Below are 24,733 nucleotides of genomic sequence, written 5' to 3' on the forward strand. Positions count from 1 at the left end.
TTATAAGCTATTATAGAGGAAGATCATATCTAGAAAGGAATTTCCTTGGTATCTCTCCTAGCTTTCAGATAGTCTTTCCAGCCTTGCTAAATGCTGTCTCTGAAGTGGATTTCTTCCAGAACATAGTGAACTGCATGGTATCAGGCTCTGCTGGGGCACAACAGTGATCTCAGATAGCTCTTAAGGACAACCAGTCGTCTGATCTTTCAGCCTTGTCTAAGGAAGACTCATGAAAATATGTTCAAAAAGGGGATCATGTAGACTGATGTCTACACTTCTGCTGTCCAGTGAAAATCATAGACTCCTAATTAGGGGGGATATGTCTTGAAGTTTTATGAAGCTTGTAGCAGTTTTTGTTACCTCTCTGTTATTATCCTGGAAAGTAAATAGTTACATATTGGATAACCATATGGATGATGTGTTAGTGTATTTTAAGAAGATTGCTCAGATGGCTCAGAGCCCATAATGGCAATGCCAGGATTTTTATGTACTGAAAATCTAAACAAATAACTAAAAGATGGAGGGAGCAATCACCGAAAGGAAGAGTGAAGGATAAAATGTAGAATTCACCGTTAGCATCAGTGACAGAGATCAAGGCCGTGGGAGAAATATAGTGTGACTTCTCGTACTACATGGGCCATGTCCCAATTAGCTTTCCAGTTTGAGCTGGGGAAGCAGTATGGGTGGTTGTTTCTTGTTTCCAGTCACAATATTGGGTTGCTGGTGCTCTTTTTAAAGCTCCATGTTCCTGCTTCTGTTTTGTATTTCCTCGGTGACTCCAGCTGAACTTCCCTGCAGAAGGAGTGCATTTTCACTGCAGGGTTGCGCTTTTCACTGCAAATCCATACAAACCCCATTTCTCAACTTTCCAACTTACTGTAACAACAACTTGTGGTAACAAAGCTGTTGAATAACCTGGCATTGTTTTCCTTAGACAGACGATGACTGGTGGGAGGAAGGAAGGAAGCAGAAAGAAAGGTGATGGGAATAATGCAAGGAAAATTCTTGAGGGACTCCTCCTTCAGGGAGGTGTCTCTCATCATTTTTGTATGGTGCTTGAACCCTGCTTATGCAATATATACATTTTTAGTCTGAGTGAAAAAGGATCCTGTAATCCAAGTCCACTTGTTGCACTGTAGTTGTAACCTCACTGAAGGAAAGGAACTGCTTGAAACACTGACACTTTAATATTTTAGTCAGGATTTATCGTGACCTGTAAAGCACATAATTCTCATAACAGGAAAGCTTCAGATGTTTTAAACCCTGGCAATTTTTCATCCAGCAAAGAGATTTGAGAAATACCCAGGCAGCAAACCTTCCCTCAGACGAGACAGAGTGGGCTGTTTTATATCAGGAGCTGCACTTCCTACTTTGCTTCCTCTGCCAGAAATTCTCTTGCCAGAAACTCTGTCATTTCAGCTTTTATCTGTTTTTGAGGGGAAAGAAGTTAACCATCCCAGTAACATCACCATCACTACAACACTACAGCAAAAAGTCTGCAGACAGTGAAAGGCTATGGAAAACTGATAATTGCACACAAATGCTTAATTTCCCCAGGCCATGATAAGCAGTGATAAAATTGCTGGCTCCATTTTACAGTGGGGAGATACTTCAGTTCAGATCTGTGCCTTTAATATCAAAGTAATCTGTGGACAATTCTATAACAACAGGGTGGTAAATATGTGATATATGGTAAATATGAAAATTTTCAATGTTTGGCTACAGGGATCAAAACTTTGTTGTCTTTAATCTAGATGTATATGCACAGAACACATAGGCTTCAGTGGGAAAAGTGTTACGTGTGTTTCACAGAGAATTTAACCAAGTGGTTGATAACTGGGCACACAAGCTGGAAACTTAAACACATATGAGAGCAAGCGCTTATTTTTTATACCATGTGATAATAGTGTTTCCGATTGTTGAGTTCTTTATGGGTACTCTACATTAGTAGGGAGTATCTGAATGTAAGTGTGTAGCTCAGCTTGCTGAGAGTTAGTACGTAGTGCTCAGCAGTCAGAGAGACCTCTCAATTTCATTTGTTGCTAGTCATGTCAAGAATTACTGTTGTGGTGAATGGCAACATTCCAGATTGCATCTCAGTCAAACGGGTTATTCTTCAGGGCAATGCTTTTCTGGGGAAGAGAGCATCCAGGGTCCAAATTTTGTCAGGTCTTGTGCAGTTTTGGTGACCTCCTTTGAGAAGAATGGTCAATACTTTATGCAAGTGTAACTGCTGGAAGTCTGTAATGTATTTACTGTTCTGTGCCAAAAGGCAGTCAGTGAATGCCTACAAAGGGAGTTTTTTGCATGAGGAATAAAAAAGCATAACTGAGGAGAGACTGTACTAGGGATTAGAGTAACATAGGATCTATCACTTTTTTTTTTTTTTGCTCAAGATACGTAGAGTGCTAATAACATGATTACAATGATGACTAAAATGGTTATTTTCTTTGTTGTACATGCATTATAGTCATTTTTGAAAGTGCCTCCCTAGCACCTATGCAAAATATTCACTGACATTTATACAACAGTGGTGGTAGTGGTGTAGGGTGCTGCAAAACAAAGTTGAGCAGGGGTGAAGCACCAACTTTCTGAGAGAGCTGGAGCACTGGGAGACTAACAGAAAGCTTTTAATGCAATACAGCTCTCATGTCAAATGTACAGAGAGCAAGTGTTTCTTTGTTACCTGAGAATGTTTGTTCCCATTGAGCATAGTCTTGAAGGCACAGATACTGCTTTTCACCCCAGTATGCTCTCCCTGTATTTTTACTCACATACATATATAAAGTCCTCCAAATAATCTTAAACGTAAAAATCCTGGGCAGAAAGGATTTTATAAAAATCTGGATGTTGATGCTCCAAAGGAGACTAGAGTATCTCCTGGGATTAGTGAGTGGGTGGGAGGAGTTGATTGCCTCAGGCATAGCCTGGGGCCATTAATTCCAGCTAGTCATTAATCCCCCTGTAATGCCCTATGCTGATGCCACAGTTCCTGTTACAACACAGGAATAGAGAGCTGACTGACCTATGGACTTTGATGGGTTATGTTATTCTTATAATGATTTCTTGTATTTCTAAGTGGTCATCGGTATAGTGTTGGACAGTGTTTTAGTTTGTAAGCTTCAAGTCTTTCCAGAGAGTTAATGTTTTCTTTGTTACTCACAGGAAGCTTATAACGATGCTATTAGTATTCCATTCTGTGCTAGCCTTTAAATAAATCTTGAAAGCATTGTAGCCTATATGTAAACTCTATTGAGTCCTGGGAAAGCAAAATTGATATAAATACTCTTTAAAGATAATTAGCATATGTATTTTCATTTTTAGAGAGAATGAAAGTTGAACATGCGGTTCCTTTACTCTGTGGTTGCCATGTAAGGCGAAGCGTGGCCTAAGTTGCATTTATTTTAGGTTTTGGGTTGATTGTTTTTTAAAGAAAAAAATCCTGAAATGTTAATGAATTTGTTTCAGTACCCAAAGAAATGGTAATAAAGGACAGCCTAGTTATAAACCATTTAGAAGCAACTGCCATCACATGCCCTTTACATGCGTACTCATGTACTCAGCAGTACACAATAAAAGCATTGCTGAGCAGATCTTAAAGTGCAGGAGGAAAAAGTTCAAGAGCAAGAGGCAGCCCCCAGCTCCCAGCTTAGCAGATCATGTGGACACACGTGACTCTAGGAGTTTAGGTAGCAAACAGCAGCTGTGAGAATTTTCAAAATGCTAGACTTGCCTGTCTGTTTAGGTTCTCCTAAAATACTTTTGCTCAAGAAGAAAGTTACTAATCTGACCTTTACATAGAGTCCTTCTTTGCCAGGGATCCCGAAGTGTTTTACAGATGCAGAGATTTCCCTCTGACATACGTACGTCAGGGGGAAAATCAACTGACTGACTGCACCACAGTTGCACAGAACTTTTGCAGTGCAGCAATATGACTACAGATGGGCTTTACTACTACATTCCCTGAAAGACCAATACAGCAATACTGCGTAGCAGCTAAGGTCGGGAAGTGTGGGATACTTTACTCAGCTGAAAACATAGGTGAGTTAACAATGCTGGACTCTATGAGAATGATGGTAAACTGCTTTAACAAGAGAAGAAGCAGCAGCTGAGCTCTCTATAATTAGCACTTGTGAAGACAGAGATTGTATTGCTGAAATGTGAAATTCCAGCACTACTTTGATTCCAAGAAAGAGGGTATGAGATTGTTTGAGGGTTGATTTTGGATAAATAACCACTTCCTAAAGTGCTGTCTGTGTTCATTATTTACCCAGCTGTGCCTTGTTTAGTTTATGAATTCAGAATCGATCACAGCAGAGTCTTGGGGCATATTAGAGCAAAAGAGGTGGCTTAGGATAGACTGTCTTTTGGTATACTAAAAATGTCTGAAATTTATAGACTATATTCATGGGAGAAGTTGTACTTAAAATTTAGCAATGACAGTATAGAAGAAGATTGGTATACGGATTTTTTTCTCCCTCCTTATATGCAAGTCTCATTGACCCTTGTGCCCATCTCATACACACAGAGGGAAAAGAACCTAGAGCCAATGTTACTTCATTTTAGAAAGACTAGTAGGAATTATTTCAATTCATTTATGTTTGCTAATTCTAACATTTCAGCACCTTTCCTTGAAAACGGGCATTTTCAGCATGGGTGTTTTTTAAATGCTTTATGTTGTTTCTTTTCCTTGCTCTGACTTTACTATTGCAGTTTGGCTTGCTGCTGTGGAGGAGAGATGAGGGAAGGAGGAGGTGGTAGCCCTCTTTGTCCTGCTTACTGCCCATTCTCCCCCTTTCCACTGGTTCAAAATAAATTCTGTACAGTTTTACAGAGTTGTCAGAGAAAAAGAGGGGTGGGAAGGAAGAAGAAGAGAGGGGAATAAAGTGAGAATGGGAGGAAACCTTTGCCCTCTGGAGTCATTGTGCAGCAAAAATGCATCCATTCATCCATCTGAGAATCACTATAATGTAAATTAGACCATTTTGGTGCATAATGAGGATTTACTATCCTGTAACAGGGAGTTAGCTAATAGTCTTAATTTAATTTCTCTTTAACCCAAGAATTTTTTAAAGCTCAGCAAGTTATATGGCAAATTGACTCAATAATCTAGTGTCCTAGAAACTGTATTTACTGGGTGAATCAGGGGAGCTGACTGAGGTGATCCTGATCTTCCAGGAGGGTGAGACTTTATCAAGTACTCATTATTGCAAGAACCCAGCGGGATTGTGTTCTCTGGCAGTGTATGCATGGTAGTGAAAGATTCAATGTGGAATTAGTTCTGTGTCTTTATTCCAGAAATCTGAAAGTAGTTTCCTCTGTTATGATTCTTGGTCTTAACAGATCTCCTGTCGGTTAGCTTTGATCATCTGTGGGGTCTGGAATCTTCCAGACTTCTGTTTCAAAGGTTGCTGTATAGATATGAGTGTCTGAAAGTGAAGGGAGGGTGTATGGAGCTCTGTCCAGACCTAACTCTGCAGAGTTTAGTGTTGGACACAAATGGAGGTCTGCAGTAGTAGTACCTACAAGGGACATCTGGAAACTGGCTAAACCCATCTGAAGATAGTAGTGACTTCCTGCTCACTGTCTAAAGTGTTCAAGAGAGGGACAAGCTGTTTCCAAAGAGACATGTCACAGCAGTTTGATGCTGACTTATTGCTATGTGAATTTATCTGGTTTGAGTTTCCTTTTTCTTTGAAAGGACTTTTTTCCAAATATTTTTAAACTTCCTTCCTGATGTTTGTGTTTTTTCCAGATTCCAAAATTAGATCAAGTCACATTTCCTCATGGAACTTCTGCTGCAAGGAGGCATTGAGCTTTTGCAGCCCCTAGTCTGAAGGTGCCTGCTCCAGCGGATGACCTGCACTGTCATGCACTCTATCCAAAAACAATTGGACAATGGCAAACTTTAAAAGTTAATGCATGTCCTGATTACTTTCCCATCCCACTCAGCTTGTGCTTTCTGACTCTTGCTTGATGTCGCTGAGTCCTATTTGTTCAAGGTACTATTTAATCCATGACTTGCCTGCTGCATTCTCGCCTTACCTGTTAACTGTTATAGCAAAAAAGTTATTTATGAATGGGCTTGTCAAAGAGAGCATATCTTCTCCCTTCAAAGACATCTAAGGATTACTATTTGATTAAAATGACTGCAGCATTAACATGGGTGCCCTGTGTCTTTTTGTAAATGAAAGACTGGCAAACTTGTGGACTGTCTAGTTTTTAATTGGCAAATTATTCAGTGAATGCTTCAGGGGGAATAGCAGGGGAGGGTGAGGAGATTTTTAGATAAATTCATTACTACTTTTATTCCTAGAGATAGTCTGAAGATGACTAGATCCCATGATGCATCCACAGATTCAGTTTAAATTTCCTTTCTGGAAACGAGGAAGAAGACATAGGACAAAAGCCCAGGTCCTTACTTGGGCAGCACCACATCAAAACCAGGGGGTTAGCTTTGTGGTCATCTTAGCAGTGGCTGTACGTATGACCCACGCAGCTGCTGCGCTATTCTTTTTGCCTACTTCTGTTTGCCTGCTGCTTTCTTCATGAACTCCAGTGAATGGCTGCTGATAAAATGGGCTCTCAAAAGGACAGAGACCAAATGCGTGTCCATTTTAATACTCTGATGGATCAGAAGGACAGCCAAATCTTTAGATATGATTGTATGCTCTACAGAAGACTGTAAAACAGTACGGAGAGGGAAAATAATGGGTAGACTTACTGTACGGTTACCTAAATACCCTACTGGAACTCCTAGAACTGTATCAGTCTACTGGAAAATACTATGGAATGGGGTATCAACACAAGGGAAAAAACACAGCTTGAATCTGTTTAATTTCAATTTTGAGTTTGAAAGTCTTGATAGCACTTTGTAAAGAAATGAGACTGTCCCATTTGACGTGTATGAGTTTGATGTTGTTATCTTTGATTCTGTAAGTAATGTAATCCAATGTAACAGCTCATAAGAACTAAGATAAGACAAAAATCAGTCTCTTACTGGGTCAGTGTGGGGCTCCTGCAAAGATCTTTAATTTTCTTTTCTTGATAGTTGGCTGCTGACTTCTTGGTACAAACAGAACAACAGCAAGTAGTTTAAAAGGGCTACTGTTACTTCGAAAGTACTCTCTTTCAAACCAGAAAGCTTGGTAGAAGTGAGATACACAGGCAACTTCTAGGACCTAGATTCTCCCTGCCCAGTAGACAGACCAAGGAGTAGTGGCGTGAGCTGCAGGCAGAGATTTTTTTTTTTTATGTGCTCCATGATCTGGAAGACAGGCCATTGGAAATGATTGGCTTTTCTGAGTATTCATCTTTGTACCGTTGGAGACAATGAGACGTTGCATGCAAATTCAGGGTGGATGGGAGTCAACTGTTATTTTAGGTTTTCTTTCAGTGGAAAAGGGGTCATTGTTTGTAATAAGAAGAAAGATTAGACAAATAGAAATTGGATCACTTTCATGTTACATTTTTATTCTATGACTGTTAATTGCTTCAGTGAGATACTCTGAAATGCACTATGGAGTGGAATATATGCAGTATGTATGCATCTTCATTTCCCTCGAAAGAATGCTAAAATGTTCTATATAAGATGTAAAAACAACTTACTGTAACATCAGAAAGTAAGCCAAGTGCTCTGTTGCTTTTTTTAGAGTAAAACTAGTGTGCTCTAGTGTGCTTTGGTTACTTTTGTAAATGTATACCTGGTCTTGTGCAGAAAAATGTGGCTATTTTCTCACTGTCTCAAGATTTGCCTTGCCCCTTTCTGGCTATTCTTTCTTGGCTGTGCAACAGTTTCTTAAAGACCCAACTCTGTTCACTGATCCTGTTTCACAGTAGGGCCCACTCCCCAGTCTCTGCAGACCTGGCCAAGAAGATGACATGTTGGGCACAGGAGTAGGAGCCAGTGGCTGGCAGGACATTGTTGCCTTAAATGCAACCATGGTCATTGTGGAACCAGGGCCGACAGCCACGGGCTGCATTGGAGTAGGTGAAGGGGTTGGATGTAATCTGCATTTGCGTTGGTTCTTCAGAAAGGGGATTCCAGAAGAGATTTATAGACAGAGTAACATCATGCATTGTCACTCGGTGTTGTCAGTGACTGCTAAAACGTTTTAAAGATGAGAATATAGGTAGTTAGATGCTGATAAAAAACAGGAGGGAGGGAAGATGGTGCAAGAGAGTGGTATTAAATAGCTGCATGCATTATTGACTTGAACTCCTTGAAGAATACTTTAGATACAGTTGTACCTGAATGAAAGCTTAGCTTTTGACATCTTTGTTGAAGTAGGCCTTACTATGTTAGGGCAAAAAGAACATTTCCAATAATGTTTTGTTAAAAATTTTATTTATAATTTCAAGGTTAAAAAAAGGTGAAGCTGCCATGACTTCTATGGCTAACATAAAAGTCTCTGTTCACTCCAGGTGCACTCTTCTCTTAGCACTCCCTGATTTTAGCCAGTAGCTATGGTTTTACTTATACTGATTTCTGTCACCTCTTAAGAGGGCACTGAAGAGCCAGGAATGAGTTTTCCAGCAATCTACAAGATACATTTTGAAACATCACAGGGAGCTTTTGAATCTGGGCTGACCTTACTGTTGGGTAGCAATGTCCCAAACACAATGGACTGGCTGTCATCATCTTTTTAGGGCTGCTCCTCCTGGAAATTTCTAGGGTTGGTCGTATGGCCTGGTAACGAGACATATGCAATAGCACCTCATCCTGTTTAACATTAATAATTTGAGCTCAGTATCAGTGGTATGTGTCACATACCCTTGTAATATAAATTGTAATGGTGTGCAACAACAGCAATATCTCAGTAAAAAAGTATTTAGTAAAAAATGCACGTTAGATTAAGTTATTGATCTAACCAACATGTTTAGACTCCAGGTATGTTGTGTTGAATTTGGACAGAGGAATGTGTAGTCCCTGTAATGCTGCTGGACATAATTTTATTTATTTTTTTTTAGTCATAATGGGATTATAATTAAAATTCCTTCTGGTCTTTCACTGGTGGTCCTGGCCATCCTCTGTGCAGAGTGCTTTTGAAATGTAGTTCATCATACCAGAGTTTCTCGAATTTTTCCCAGCTTACAGTGGGAGAAGGTTTTCCAGTTAACCAGGAGAGCCTTGTCATTCTCTAGTTACCCTTATGCCCAACCTCCTGGTTTTTGTGCCAGCTCGCTTGCTGACCCTTAGCCATATTCATCTCTCTGGGAGAGAGCACTGGCTTGCCAGACTGGAGTTGCCCTGAACAGCCAGCATAATGGTTCGAATTAGGGCTGTTGTTTTCAGAAGCTGCCTCTGACATTAAGGGAAACAGAATTGGCCCAGTGCTTACCACTTTGGAAAAGCCATCCTCTTTGGAAAAAGCATTTTAATTCTGAATAAAACATTGGGTTGGCTTTTAGCTCATGAATAGCACTTTATTCCACTTCAATAAATATCAGTACCGACAAGTAACCACATCATGTCATGACCTTACGTAAGTGCATGGCAACCTTCCAAGTTAATTTTGGCTGTTATTTCCACAAATGCGTAGGACAGGTTTTTGTAGGTATTTGACTGCTAGTTAGGCAGTGCTTTTGCAGACAGGGGCTGTAAAACAACCTGACAATGATCTGGGCTCCGTGGAGTAGTCCTGGCTTCAGTCACTGACAGTATGTCATGTACTTCCTTCCAAGACTCCTACTGAAGAATTTGTTTCTTCAAGGAGCACGTGACAGTTGCTGAGTGTTGACAGTCAACGGAAGAGCTAGAGTTCTGTGGAAAGGTTTGGAGAGCAGTTTTGCTTTATTAACAAGGGAAAGTTCAAGCGATTAAAAGTCACTGGAAGACAAATGCCCACTACTTGTGTTCTCCAGCGTCCATCAAGATGGGATGTCTACCAGCGTGCAACCAGGGAAACAAGTTTTCTTCTGCCTCACGGGGCTCCTGACTCAGGCAATCTGTTTTCTGCTTAAATAACTGAATGAAAAACCAAATGCCTCATCTTTCTGCAGCTTCAGAAGCTTCTAATGCTACTGTAAGATCACTCCCTGCACAGTGCCAACCAGCAGTTACATGCCCTTGTCATGTACTGTCATTGCAGAAGGGTGAACTTCTCCATCATGGTTCCCTTTTTAAGATTGTATTTGAACAGAGGGTTGTCCTCATTTAATAACCCTCTTATTGGAGTTGGAGGCTTGATAAAGATAGGAGTTCATAGCCTCACATGGAAGTCCCAAGTTGTCATATGCTTCTTGTGGGATTGTTAAGAGGGCCAGCACTTAATAACTGTGTTTCTGAATGCTTAAATACCTTTAAATTCTGTCCCTGGGGTCACAGTGCTGTGTAGTCTCTGAAATGCCTGTCACATCTATAAATGGAGCGTGGTTGCTTAAGTCATTCTGATGCTTTGGGAAATTTTGTACCCTCAGCTTGTTTGCCAGTTAAATAGCGAAGGTTATTTTGTTGCAGATGCTTTGTGTAGGCTATCACTCAAAATATTAACATTAGGAAGTGTAGACTTCTGCCAGATTTCTCTTGATATTTTTTATTTAGTGTAGAGAAAAGCAGATTGAGGTTCGTCATTTAGTGTTTGATGGAAGACTCTCTCTCTCTCAGTGCTCTGTTTCTATACAGCAATCAAATCCCACATACCGTACTATATTCTGCCAGGAAATCTGCTAACCTTTCATATAATATGTAATAGGTTTTATAGCCAGTGCTACAGAGCCATTTTCCATATAGGAGGATTTTCAGCTATTTTTTTCCTGCTGCCGTGGTAAGATTTGCAATAGTTCTTTCTACAGTGCCAGATGTTGTACATAAAGCAGGAAATTATATACTGTTCTTTTGCTTATTGAGCGGAGAGTAGAATCTACTTTTTAAAACCTAACTGAGAGAGGTTGCTAGAAATGCCAAGTTTAAAGAGGCAGATCAAGTGTGGGAGATAAGAAGGCAAGACAAAACCTCCCTGAATGTGACGATGAATGCTAAATCTCAACTGAAACACAGTTGATGTACTGACATTAAAGGGAATGTACTGAATATATAATCATTGTGGATATATGCATGGGGTTTTGTATTGTAAGATAATCAAATGAGTAGTTCTTTGTACATACGTTTACTGACACTGATGGGAATCTCAGGAGAGCTCTAATGATCTATATTTAAAGAGATACCAGGCCAATTACACAGGGTAAGTGTTTGTCTGTCTATTCCTGAAGGAATGCAATGTCAGAATAATATTATTTTGGTTAGCACTTCTGTGGGATCCTTAATCTTGGAGTGTTTTACAGGTATTAAGCACTTAATTCAGTAGCATTCCTCTGGGCTGTGTTCAGATGGATGGTGATACACTCATAAAGTCCCTTGTGAACGGGCATGTCCCTGGCCATGGCGGGGGATTTGGAACTAGATGATCTTTAAGATCCCTTCCAATCTAAACCATTCTGTGACGATTCTATGAATAATCTGGTATCCCAGCTGGTCACCCCTGGCCTGCAGGTTCTTTCTGCTTGGCCTATGGCTTTTTCCTGTCAGGTACTGGGGAGCAGCTGTTTGGCCACTGTTCTGCCTAATAGCCAAGTGCCTCCTGCTGCCCTACAGTGTCTGCAAACTGAACTCTGCCACCCCTCTGCCCAGGAAGAGAGTATGGCCAGGGCTGTGTGACAAGGGGCCACTGCAGAACTGCCCTTGGGATGCTGTAGCTGCAGAGGTTTGACCATTCTGCTGCAAGGCATGGGAAGAGATCCACAAAGGAATACATCAAACATAGTATTAATTCTCATTAGTAAGCAATGCCGAACATGTGACACTGAGAATTACAGTTCTAAAGGGATGCATCTTTTATCTTTCAGGAACTTCTAAAACATAAATTCAGAGATGATTTGGCTCAGGCTCTTTGTAGCATTTTCTACTAGACGGAGCCACTTTAGGAGTTGTTGATATTCATGTGTGCTACTGTTCTTTGTACTGTTTAGGGCGATGGTGAGAAATGTAGATAAAATGTAGCTCTGTGCAAGTTAGAGAAAAGACAATCATCTTCTCAACTAGGACTGCTGCTCCAACAAAGAAAGTGTCAGTTGAGTCCAAAGTCTTGTCAATTTTACCTTTCATCTTCTGGTAGCTCGAACCAGCTTTTCTGGCCACCATCATCTCCTCTGCTACTAGTTATACTCTGGACACTTCTCCTGAATTACATCTCTGTTGCCTGGTATATAAGGAATACTTGAGTTTTACATCTCTTGGAAAAAGTCATGCTGGCATGAAATCAGAGTAAAACATTGGTGCATCAGACCCTTAGTTTCTGTCTTGAGGCAGAGCAAATCAGTAGGCCTGGGCTGCCAGTGTTGGTCTTGCTTGGCATCTTAGTTAATTTTGCATCTGCTCTTTTTTTTCTTTTTTTTTTTTTTTTTTATTAAGATGGCACCTTTGGACAGTTGTAGCAATTTTCCTTTTTAAGAGGAGAGATTTGATCCATGCTATCGTTGACAAATTATTCCCTTTGAAGTGTTTTTTGAACACTTTTTTGTCTTGCCTGGATTTTCCCCCTTGTTTCTGTTTGCAGGGAGGATGAGCTCTGTCTGAAGCTGGCGCTACTGACAGTTGCTGAGCAGTGCAGTCATTCAGTAGGTCTGCAGGCCTGTTTATGCTGCTCTTTCTAATTGTGTCAGATTTATAATACCTGTCAAGTTTGCTAAACTTAGGTGATACCAGTGATGTGAAAACTGTGATTTTTGCCATGAGAAAACACCACCAGGTGTTTTTCAAGACAGTGGCAAAAGTATGTTGTGCCTATTTCATAGAGCTTTTCTTTACTGCTTTGTACTTTACATTTCCTATTTTCAACCTGGTTTGGTTCAAGATCAGTTATGGTGAGTGAGTGGGATACTTGGGAATACGGCAGAGATCTCCTGAGATCTCCAGTCTTCAGGACTAGTTAGTGGAAAATACACCTTCCTATCAGAAGATGGATGATTTCCAATGTGTTTGATTTTCATTACGGTATGGTTTGCAAAACTTGTCTCTAATAGGTTTTTAGAGTTGTAAGAAGAATTATGTGAAGTGGATTTAGATGATGAAGGCAGCTTTTTCTCTCTGTTAATGAAACCTTTCTTAAAGGCTGTTCCATAATTACACTTGTGGCTTGGTGGATAATGCCTTGTTCTCATATGCAAGTCATTTGATTCCTCTGGTGCCTCCTAACACTCAAGAAGCATGGACTCTTGCAGTGTGACTCATGCTGTTGCTTATTTTACTGCATATTCTATATAAAGACATTCTTTGAACGGTGAGTGGATACACAGTATCAAAGTGACAATAACAAGCTTTGTCTGTCTTGTTTCACAACAGAGAAAGAGCCCTACAAAAATAGACTGAAGTGTAGGTCATTGCAAATTAGGTAGCCCTTCAATTAAGAAGTGTTCTAACTCTAGTATTACCTGTGACCTCATCTTGTCTTCTAGAGGGACTGAAAGTCTCATCCCAATATAGCTTCAAGAAATGCTTCAAGAATTAATCATTCTTCTTGCTGTCAGAAAAAGGGGGAAGTATAGCAGAGTACTTCTCAATAAAATCTGCCTGTCTGCTATCAGGAGTGCTTAAGTGTGCCCATGTGTGTTTTTCACCAGCAAACAGCAGGCGATAGCAATGCATTCCAAGCCAGAGCTGCCTGTTTCGGATGCTCAGCATCTTCAATACTGGTGTCCACAAAAACCTGAAAAATCGCAAGTTTAGGACACATGCGCAGGGTCGTCATGAAAACACCTAAAAGAATTGCTAATAATAAGAATTGAAGTTGCAAAGGAAGTTTGGGATATAAATATAATCACAGCCAATGATGGTGATTGAGAAGTTTTTCTCTGAGTGGAAGGACTGAAAAAGCTTATTTCCTTCTCATTTTTGCACTTTCCTGCCACCAATACTTGCAGTAGCTCCCATGATGCATCTACTTGATGGTAGGCAGTGTATATGACATTATACTTGTGAGGACTGGTGTCTGTGTACAGACCGGTCAGCTGGCTGTGACCCAGTGAAGTGGGTGACAAAGAGTGCTGCCCGCTTTTCCCTTAGTAGTGACACTATATTTGGGACCTCCCTCCTATCACTAATTTTCATTTAGCTTCTGGGGCCTTATTTGAGCTCTACCTCAAAGTTGATTAAAATTTTTCGCCTGGAATCAAAAAATTACTGGGAAGAAGGGAGAAAAGGGAGGAATTTCCTGCCAGGCAAAGTGGTTACGAAAGAAGACCACCAGAACAGAGCCTTGGTACCCACAGTTAAGTACAGGAAGCCTGGACATTGGGGCCACAGTTACAGCACAAACAACAATTAAAGTTTGTTTGTGTATGCTTTTCATGAGAAAGTTCGGAAAATTATCAGGGACTGTTCAGCGTAAGAGAAATGGAGAGAAAGATGAGTAGACAAGATATTCTCTCTTTGCTCGCTCTCTGCCACTGCACAGTCAGACCCAGGGTTATTTACTGCATCCTTCTAGCAGGGCCTTTTTAAAAAGAATTTGGTAATGTCCTTGTTGAGTCTCTTTGAATTTTCAAAATGTACTCATGCAGTATAAGTCTTAAACAATCCATTCATCTTCATTTGATAATCTACAGAAATTATTTAAAATCATAGTGCGTAATATTGTGCACTGTTATTTTTCCTCCTCTACTGAAAACCAATTTAGTTTGCTCTCCATGTAAAACCAGCACATTTATCTAGTACTTCTGTTTGCTTTGTGTAAATATTATCCCTTGTAATATGTTGTTTCCAATAGGTTTGGAACAAGAACAGCTAGGGTTCATGAGAAGCAGGTGGTGGGGCCTCCCCAGCACAGCCTGATGTATTTATTTTAATACCTTTTTGTCATCCTTTAAACAAACAAATAAAACATGATTCCATAAAGAAGGAACAGAAAATACAAATACATCTAAGAAGTTAACAATTGAAAGCAATGGACTAGAAAGATGTTTTACTTTCAAAATTAATGATCTCCTGAACGTCCTGGCTGTATTAAAACTATCCATCTATTGGGGTAGGCTGGCATTTCAAAGAGGCTAATGAAATTATTTTTAGCCATGTGGGAGGGGGTACCCAGAAGAAATGGCTGTTTGCCCAAGGGGAATGGAAAACATAAAAGTTCAGAAAATTGATGCAGTTCCTAAGAGCTAGCTGTCAAATAGATAACTTTTAAAACCAAGTATAAGTTTTAGAATATACTTTTAAAAGCCGCATCTTTCAGCATGGCAAACTAAATGCCACAAATGTTTCAAAAGAGAGCATCTTCTAGCTATTTTGACAGAAGTTGTCTCTCCCCTGAGAGGCCAGTACTTGGGCATTTGTGCTGACAGCTTTTGGATGCTCAGGCTTGGCAAATTGTTGCTGGAGGAATCTTAGTGCAGGAATCAGCTTTTCTCGTTGCCCCTCAGATGTGGAATTTCCTTGCCAAATTGCCTCACAGAACTGCTGTGTTTTTACATATGCTGTTTATGGCCAAGTTTAATGGTCTCTTAGCGAGTCTTCAGCAGCACCCTTTCTCTTACAGTTGATTGTTTAGCGTCTTCCATCATCGTCGTCGTCTGTATAGTCCTTCTGCTTAAACTTAATAGTAATAACTGTGTTTCTTTGAATCTGGTTATATCTAGTTAAACCATTGTTTGGAATAGTGTTGGCTCAGTTTCTTTATTAGATGCATCCCTTTTTGGTGGTACAGCTTTAATGCAAAAATGTATAATTCTTTCAGATGGGAGAGTGCTTTTTGTTTCAGCCTTTGAAGGTCTGTCCTACGATGGATGCCAAAGCTCTGAACTTCTTGTTCTCAGTCACTTCATGCTCCAGTATAATCTTGTTTGCTTTATGTGAACTAAAATCCCTGGTGAAACATCCTCTTCTTGTATTTAGTTAATTTGTGCCATTCTGCACCTTTTGTGCTGTGTCACGTGCCTGCTTGCATCCTGCCTCTAAGTGCACTGTGAGCCTTTCTGGGCAGGAGGAGGGGGACACAGGATCTGACCTTTCATTTTATGGGTAGAACTTAACAAAGCTGGACCCCAGTCAAGCTTATTTCAGGGTTCTGGTGGACAGAGGAGGAGACTGACATGATGCTATACTCTTTCCACCCTTCTCTCTTTTTCTGGAAAGATTATTTTACAGTTTAGTTCAGTATTTTACCCTTCATCATCTTGTGAGTTGTCTCCATTTTTTTTATGTTCCTCTTGTTTCATTTTTCTCTTTTGGTCATATGTAGGCTCAGCCTTAAGATCTCTTTACTATTTTTTCTACTTAAGAAAATCTACAGTGCATCTTCATTATTGTGCTCAGCTTCGTATCTCAAATGATGTTTTAATCTTGATGATAAATAACTTGACAGATCATAGTGAGAATGAAGGCTGATAATGAGAAATTAAAATCAAGGTGAGCATTTTTTGTGATTTCTATATTCTACAGTGAAAGAAACTCCCAATCAAAAAATGAAATAGAAAACAAAGGCTTTTTAATACAAAATTCCTGCCCACACTGAAGTTTTAGCCTAGTCAAACTAGGCTGCATGTTGTTGCTCAGTTCAATTGGGAAAAAAACACGGTTTGAGTAATTTTGAAATGGTAACTAAAAGGATTTGAATTATTTTTACCAAGCTGAATTAATCTGGGAGAATGTTCTGTAATTTCTTTAAACAACTCACATCTCAGAATCTCGAGTAGTTTTGAATCTGCTTGGCCTATACTGATTTAAACCTTTAAAACTCACATTTTCTATCCCATTTTCTTCTAATTTTGTTCATAATTGACATCCTGGTGTCACAAGATAAAAAAGAACAAGTGTAAACAGTGCTTCGCTGTGGAAAATAGAGATTAATCTTGTGATTGGAAAATTGACAGAGGCGTGGTGTCGTATTGTGTGCGATTCAACTTCACCTGCAGAATCAGATCCTAAACTGGCTCAATGACAGCCAGATTTAAGGAGCCTCGCTTCTGCCTATTGTGAAATTGCTTATCTATTTTTAAGATATTGACAGGTAGAACTGCTGCTTCGGTGGCAACAAGAGAGAGGAGGGAGTTCGTTTATTCAGCATATCTGTCAGACAGTTCTCTTTTCTTATTTTCTTATAGTGTGCCCTCTTCCCTGAAGTCTGTCCACTCCTTGTGATACCTCATCTGTTCAGTGAACTGAAGGAGTCTGTTTAGGCTGTGTATTGCGCTCACATCAAGACTCTGGGTTAGAATCACTGAACAACATTTGGTGTGTGGGCTTTTTCAGTCTTGGTGAGGGACGGGCAGCTAAATAAAATGTCTTTGGCTTGAGGAAGTCACTTGCACTGACTCCAGTCAGAGGGAAAGACCTGGAAAACTGCCCCATCCAAATAAGGCTGTTGCAGATTGTTAATGCAGTTTACCTAATCCCTGTGTTACGGCACAGCTGAATCACTGCTATTGATGATGTTTGCATTTTAGTTTGATTAAAAATCAGTCATTCCCATCCAATACATTTTGCTGTCTTCAGATAAGGTGCTGTTGTACAAGTCTATCAGAAGAGACTGTTTCACAGGTCTTACTGGGAGCTTCAAACATGAGGGCTGTGAGATGTTGGACTGTGCATGTGGATGTAAGGCTGTATAACTAAGCATTGTGCTACGAAATAGCTGAAACATTATTGTGAACTCCTGGGGAAGTACCACAGGCGGCATTTAGTATGTGCATGAAAGGGACTTTGGATTTGAGCAGTTTGACCCATTAGAGATTTATGCTGGCAAGGTAATTCCAGTAGTGCTGTTGCAGTGATGGCTGGCTGAGTTGGAGACCCAGGTATTTTGGGGTTCTCTTAAGTGATATATTTTCTGTGTCAGAATACGCTCTTTCCCATGCACTAGAAGAAGTAGACTATGTTCAATCATACTTCTTGAATTATAATTATTTAATTTGTCTTTAGGTTTTCCCCTTTTACTTTGTATTGTAGTTGTTTTGATTTCGCAACAGTGTTACTGAGTGAGCTGCACAAGCTGCTTTTAAAGCAGCTCACACTGTAATCAAAATAATATTTTAAAAGCATTGAAGAAAGCCTAATGTTATAAGGGAAATTCCCTTGTATGTTTACTTATTTACACTTATGAAATATCCTCATTCTTGTTAGGCACAAATAGAGTAGAAACAATCACTTAGAGGAATTATCCATGAAAAGGAAGCCTTTAATATTAGAAGAATAGTGGAAGTTGTTACGTGCTTGCTTCTGTGAGAAACAAAAGCACAGCATTAGACTGACCCCCCTGAACTCATTAAGAGGTTTATATTGATTGTAGAGGAATTAATAGTTAACCCGGAGTTTCCTTCCAAATTAAACCAAGTTTCTAGACTAACATAATTCTGTGCGTAGAGGTTGTAAATATGAAAAGCAGAGTTACAGATCAGCTCATCGTTTTTCTTTTTCTTTATTTGTTTCAAATTTCCGTGTAAGAAATATAAGGAGAAGGAAGAAAAGAAGCTGTTTATGAAGAATGGATAAAGCCACTGCTGCACACAGTGTCAACATAAGGCCAATGTGTCATTTAAGTTGCACTTAAACCCTATTTTTAGGACTTATGTACTGCACAGACCTTGTAGTGACCTTACAGAATTTCACTATGGAGGAGCATGACTTCAATCACTGTCAGAGCACAGCCTGCACTGGGAGGTTTGCAGCTTTTCTCTGTTTTGGTGGTGCATACCTAGTTCCACATACATTACTTCAGATTAAGCTTTTTTTTTTTTTAATAACACTCGTGCAAATATATGCTCATCATGTGTATCAGGCCTTATATATTTGCAAGATTGCAGTCTCAGGGTGGAACAATAACTTGGTTTAGACGCTTTGCTGGGTTCTGACCCACAGTACACACAATCCTTGCTTTTTGCTTGTTCTGGAGGTTAATATATGTGGTCAGAAACAAGACATGTATGTGGCTGCATTTACAGAATTTACCATTCTGTCAAAGTGTAAATTTTTTTGTTTACAATTTTATGTTTATAAACATGAATGTCTTTCTCCTGTGACCTTTTGTCTCAGCTGAAGCTCTGCTCCGGAAAAATGCTAAAGATCGGTTCAGGGAGGCACACCATATGGAAGAAATAGTGTAGGAGGCAGCCCTGTGGCTGCCCAGGTGAGGAGCTGAACAAAGGCAGCCTCATCCTGTATTTGCAAGTCTCTTATTACCTGTCTCTGATCTTGTACACTTTCTTCTTCCATAGCACACCCAGACTGATCTCACTTTTTCTTCTCCCCTCATTAAAATAGTGTATCTAAAAATAGGAGGTGTGACTGCCTGATGGTAAAAGGAAGTATTTTGTGCCCAGAACTTTAGGAAATTGTTCTTGGAACAGTTTTCCCTTGTGCATGACCCATGAGATGATGCCAGACTTAGCTTGATCTCAGTGCTGTCAATGTAGGTTTAAAGGTTGGCTGTAGTGGTAAGAAAAACTGTTAAAATGGTACCTTTTTCTTAGTAGTTCTGCTCTTTGTTTTCAAGACATGTCTCATGGCTTTGCTAATAAAGATGCAGGTTTACAGTTGTTAGCATTGCAGAACAGTTTGAAGAGGAGTGAGGTTCTGTTCTACCACTTGCATCATTCAGAAAATTCCAGCTAAGGTGTGATTTGCTGCCTCTCTCCTACAAGTGATAATGAAAGGGGAAGAAAGGAGAGCACAGCTTGATTATCTGATCTTGTATTGAGTTTGAAGCACTGCTGCTGACAGTCATCATCATCTGATTTTGAAGTGAAAAAATACAACACAGATATCACTGTGAAAAAGTAAATATGGAATTGTATAATGCTCTTTTTCAGCCACCTTTGAAAACTTGAACTACATGTTAAAGGCAGTTAAATTGAAATACTTTATTTCCTAGAAATACATTACCTATTCTATGGTTACACAAATGTAATAAAAGAAAACACATAAATAAATGGACTGTTTGTTCTCGTTCATCTATTTTCTTTGTCCTCTTCAAGTATATGCAGTCTTTCCCACCCCTCCCAACCAAGTCCTGTCTCCACCTAACTGCATTTCCTGAGTGGATTCCTCTAGGAGACAGAATTGGAGGACTGCATGATGTCATTTCTATATTTAAATTAGATGGAGCAGAATAGGCTGTGTAATTTGTTTAATCACTGCTCAGGCTCTAATTTCCTTGGATTTGATTTTTTGCAGTGCAGTCTTATCTTCGGGTTTCTATCTGGTAGCCAAGTCTGCTATTTGGCATGATTTCAGGGAGCTGGGTGCATTTTTCTTTTCGACTAAAACTCAAGGGGATTCTGTGATCAAGCAAATTCTGCACACAGAGCTTTTCAAGCCCAATAAATTGATTTAAGTGGGAATGTGACAGAAAAATATATGCCTCCAAAACAAAGAGATCAAATAAAATCTAAAGCATAGTTGATTAGAGCCATGCAGAAACATTCAGAAGATGGTAAATAGGTAAACAAATGGAAAAGATGCAGATTCATCTGCTATTATATAAACTGTACTAATTCTGGGACCAGGATTCAGCAATTTCTGCACAGGCATTTCCTGTATTTGTTTTATCTAAATATGACTAAATGGTACTTCACTTCTGCTATTTCAGGCCTTGTCTATCTCATTTTAATGACTTGATAGACTGACGTATACAAAACAGTTTCTGTTCACTAAGTTGTGGTAAGATCTTCACATGGTTTGTTTTCTAGTTTTCCACAATATATAAAGATATGTTTTCAGTATTGTAGCATTATTTTTTCCTAATTTGTCTTTATCCTTTCCTTTAGAAATGCCTCAGTTCTGTTCTCTTACCTGTACTGTGAGTGGCAGTGAATATATATATTCTGTGAATGACAAAGACAAGTATTTAGTAATATGCAGGATACTTGGTGTTCTGGAGTGAAGCACCAGCTTCAAGCAATGATTTGCTATCCAATGTTAAACAGCCATGGGTCAGATCCTTTTTGTAATATCCAGTTAAGTGGCATTCACCTGAAAGGTATGGAAATTTTCTGATTGAGCTTGCTTAAAAGAAATACTCTTACTGCCGCCTTCGTACATTTACAAATTAGTATCTGAAATCAGAATTATGCCAGTCTTCTGTGGGTCTCAGCACGTATCGGGCAAAGGCAAGCATGTTGTTTGTTTTCCCCTTTGTAACAGGATTTGGTTTAAAATCAACTATGAATATGATTATCAGGGTTGGGTTTTTTTTTTTTGTGAAATTCTGTAAGAACATTGGGCACTTTTTATTTGAAAACACTAATGTATAGCAGCTAATGACCTGAGATACTACATGTCAGTTCACTGAAGAACAATCTTTGGAGCATCAGGAATAAAGGCAAAGATCTAGTCTTTGAGACAGCAATCTCTGCTTGGTTTTGTGAGTGAAAAGAGGGCCCAAAGATCTTTAGGGGCTCTTTCACATCTCTCCTTATTGTTCTTGAGAAGAGAGGAAGCAACAATGCACCACGGGAAATGACGCACCCTTGTGAGTAATGCTCACAAGGGAGGTGGTTTGTTGCCAAAATGGTATGGCTGGCACAGTCAACTTAGAGGAAGAACAGAGTTGTACTGAGAGCATCAGTGATCAATTATTTATTGTCCAAAGAAAATAGAGAAGCTGGCCCACATTGTCAAGCTACAGCCTATATTCCCCAAGAGAAACAATTATAGGAGTATGGACAGCTAGTACAGGAGGATTGCAGAACTCTGGTAATAGTCAAAGTAACAACATCTAATAAAGTAGTTACTCAAGGTTTTGAAAAGCATGTGTGAAAAGGGCCTAGGATTTCTACAACTGAAATGAGTTATTTTGTGTTACTCCCAAATCTGCAAGTAATGCAGGCTCTGCCTTGTCACCTTCTCTGCTGCCAGTGGTAGGCAGAATGGGAAGCAGCAGAAGTGCATCTGGTCAAAAGAGACACTGTGAGTTGAGATTAATAGTTGGGGAGAAAGAGAAGGAGAAAGACTAAGATTGTGTATTCAACCAAGACCTGTTGTGATCTACAAATCTTCTCTAACATTAGAAGACACTTCCTGCTGTCTGGCCATATGTAGGTTTACCTTGGGAAGGGAAAGCATAAGAAGCCCAACTTGACTTCCTAGTGCTACAGACCATCACCTTATTCCACCGCCCATCAGATGTTCTTTGCTGTTTGGGGAGCTGCTGCGCTTCGGGGAGTATCTGATGTGGAACCTATGTTCAAAGTTTTGTAGCCAGGAGGTCTTCCCTTCATCAGTCCTGAGTCTTACCCATTAGAGTGCTGTGGTTTTGCTACACAAGGCACATGGATGACAGCAAAGGTTCATCTATTTCCTTCACATCTACCTGGCTTGTTTTGGAGTTTGTATCGTAGAGATCTTTTTCACTTTTTTCCCTTCTAAATAGGTATTAGTTTCTCAGTACTTGCAGCAGAAGAGAAGGAACTAACTACAAAGATATATTTTTATATACTTTATGTACGCTAGAAAAGTTTGTAAGGAATTTAGAGGTAGCTTGCATCAGAATTATAGTAATTGCCTTTCTAAACATTAGCATGTAAAAATATACCAAATTATGTTCATGGTGTGGAAGAAAATCTATTGTAGTCATGAAGACCTCTGAGCCTAACTGCAGCTTACTGCAAATAAAGTCTAAATAAAAGCTTGCAAAGGAACACACTGAAAAGCCTGACAATGAGTGGCCTTAAAAACTATTGGTATGAAAATTCACACACAGCACCTCCCCGTTAAGGCAAGTGTGTGATTCCCTTTTCTGCTTTTCTCCCATCCCCAACTGTTCCTTGTCAGCACTCTGGTGTGCTTTAGGCTATAGCAGTGGCTGAAAAGGTCGTGCTAATTTTCACCACTGCATGGATACGAGGCGGTCAGTAACTGGAAGAAAAAATACTGTCTTTATTACTGGTGCTGTCAGATTAGATGCAGGAAGTGTCTGATCTCTAAGCTGTTGCGTGATAGAGTTTATAAATTGGTGGAAATCTGGAGACGGAGTGAATAGGTCACTGAGTGTAGTTTTAAAACCTGCTGTCATGTTGGATTTACAGAACTTGAAGACTCCTGGTAATAAACAAGCTTATGATGATTTGATAGCTGTTGTTGTCTTTCATAAGGAAAGCCTTTCCAGAGTTCATACCACCAGTGGAATACATTTTTCAAAAGCCTTTTTTAAATATTTAGTCTGTTAATCTTCAGGATGATTTTAAATGCCACCTACTAGTACAATTTAACTTACTGCATTTTCTTTTGATTTACAGACATTATGGTAACAAGATAGGTCTCACAGTCAGTATTGTGTTTTCCTCATTATCTCAGCTTTGAGAGATCTCATGCCTGAACTTCATTACTCCATCTGATACTCTGTGTCTTTATGCAGTTACTTACCTCTTTCTTTGCATACTTAGGTTTCCCAGCAAACAATATTTCCCCGACTTCTTGACAAATAAGTGTCCCTTGACATTTAATTTGGCTGATGAAGTGACACAATTTTAGGTGTAAATTATACCTCCTATGTCAGCCCACGCCCCACTGAGGTGTCTTCATCGGAAACCATATGGCAATCATATCAGCCTTCCCTCCAGATACCCAGATATAGAAGGTAGTTTAATTTATGCAGAGGTCCCCTGCAGGAGTCTGAACAACTTTGAGCTTTCTGAGGGCATGTCCCTCTTCTGGTAATGCTGCCTGAACTCCTCACAGGCAATGCTGCTCACTGGACTTGCGGTGTCAGACTCATAAATAGACTCGTCCCATGGCGAGGTGGGACCTTCATGTGGAAGATGACAGAGGTGAAGTTCTTGGCAGCCTGGGCTTTTGTTCGTCCTGGGCTTTGGCATCCTAAGCATGAGGTGGGGCAGAATGGGGTTAGGTGCATCCTTTAAAGTCTTATATGCAATTCTGGCTTATTCTACCTCTAGGTTTTTTTGTTAAGATAGGCCCCAAAATCTTTTTAGAAATGGTATGGTGTGTTCTGTGTTTCGTTTAATTGGAAGAATAACCAGGAAAGATATTAGAGAATTAATCAGAAGGGAAACTGCCATGCAGTGTATGATGACTGTGAATGCGGTATAGGAAATAAAAGAGAAAATTACTGTCTTCCTACAATTCAAGTTCCTTATCAAGGTGGATTAAATGTGGACTAATAGCATATTTCTGGGAATATGCTATTTTGGGAAAAAGAGAACAAATAGCATCTGAATGATGAGGAAGAACAAAAGATAAAAACCCTATGCAATTTGATTTTATCATATCCCAAATGAAACATTTCAATATTCCATTTCTAAATCACATTTCAAGACCAAATTCAGTAGAAGGTAGAACAAAATTTTTATCTACTGTTTGAACAAACTGTTATTTCAACCTCTTGCGACATGCTTTCCTTCTTTATGTTTGACCAACCAAAATGAGTTTTTCCTCTGTTTTATGTGTGTGATTTACTAGTTGAACTGAGAAAATAATTATTTCTCACGTTCTTTCTCTCATTGAATTCCAGGCATAGGACTAGATGCAAAGTATGGGAAAGTGAATGGTTTGGGAAATAAAATAGGAGAGTTTTATCCTGAAATGAATTAACATCTATTTTGTGTGGCTGACCAGGGATATAACATAGTTTTTTATCCTACGAGTTCTCAGCTGGATTATGGGTGAGATTTAAATAATATGTTACTAAGCTTTAGGATGTAATAGCTTGTCTAAAAATAGGATTGGATTATTAAGATTAATGTAATCTTTGTAGCTTTTATTATTATTTAGAATGCAAGACACTCA

The 24,733-nt window shown here is 39.5% G+C and overlaps 1 protein-coding gene across 2 annotated transcripts in view; it reads left to right on the top strand.

The window, feature by feature from the left end:
* Positions 1 to 24,733, top strand: part of RAPGEF4 (Rap guanine nucleotide exchange factor 4) — a 143,352-nt gene that overhangs the window by 35,303 nt on the left and 83,316 nt on the right. The gene's annotated exons all lie outside the window — the stretch shown is intronic.

Source organism: Calidris pugnax, unplaced genomic scaffold, assembly GCF_001431845.1.
Source record: "Calidris pugnax isolate Ruff unplaced genomic scaffold, ASM143184v1 scaffold103, whole genome shotgun sequence".
In the NCBI taxonomy this organism is placed as follows: Eukaryota; Metazoa; Chordata; class Aves; order Charadriiformes; family Scolopacidae; genus Calidris; species Calidris pugnax.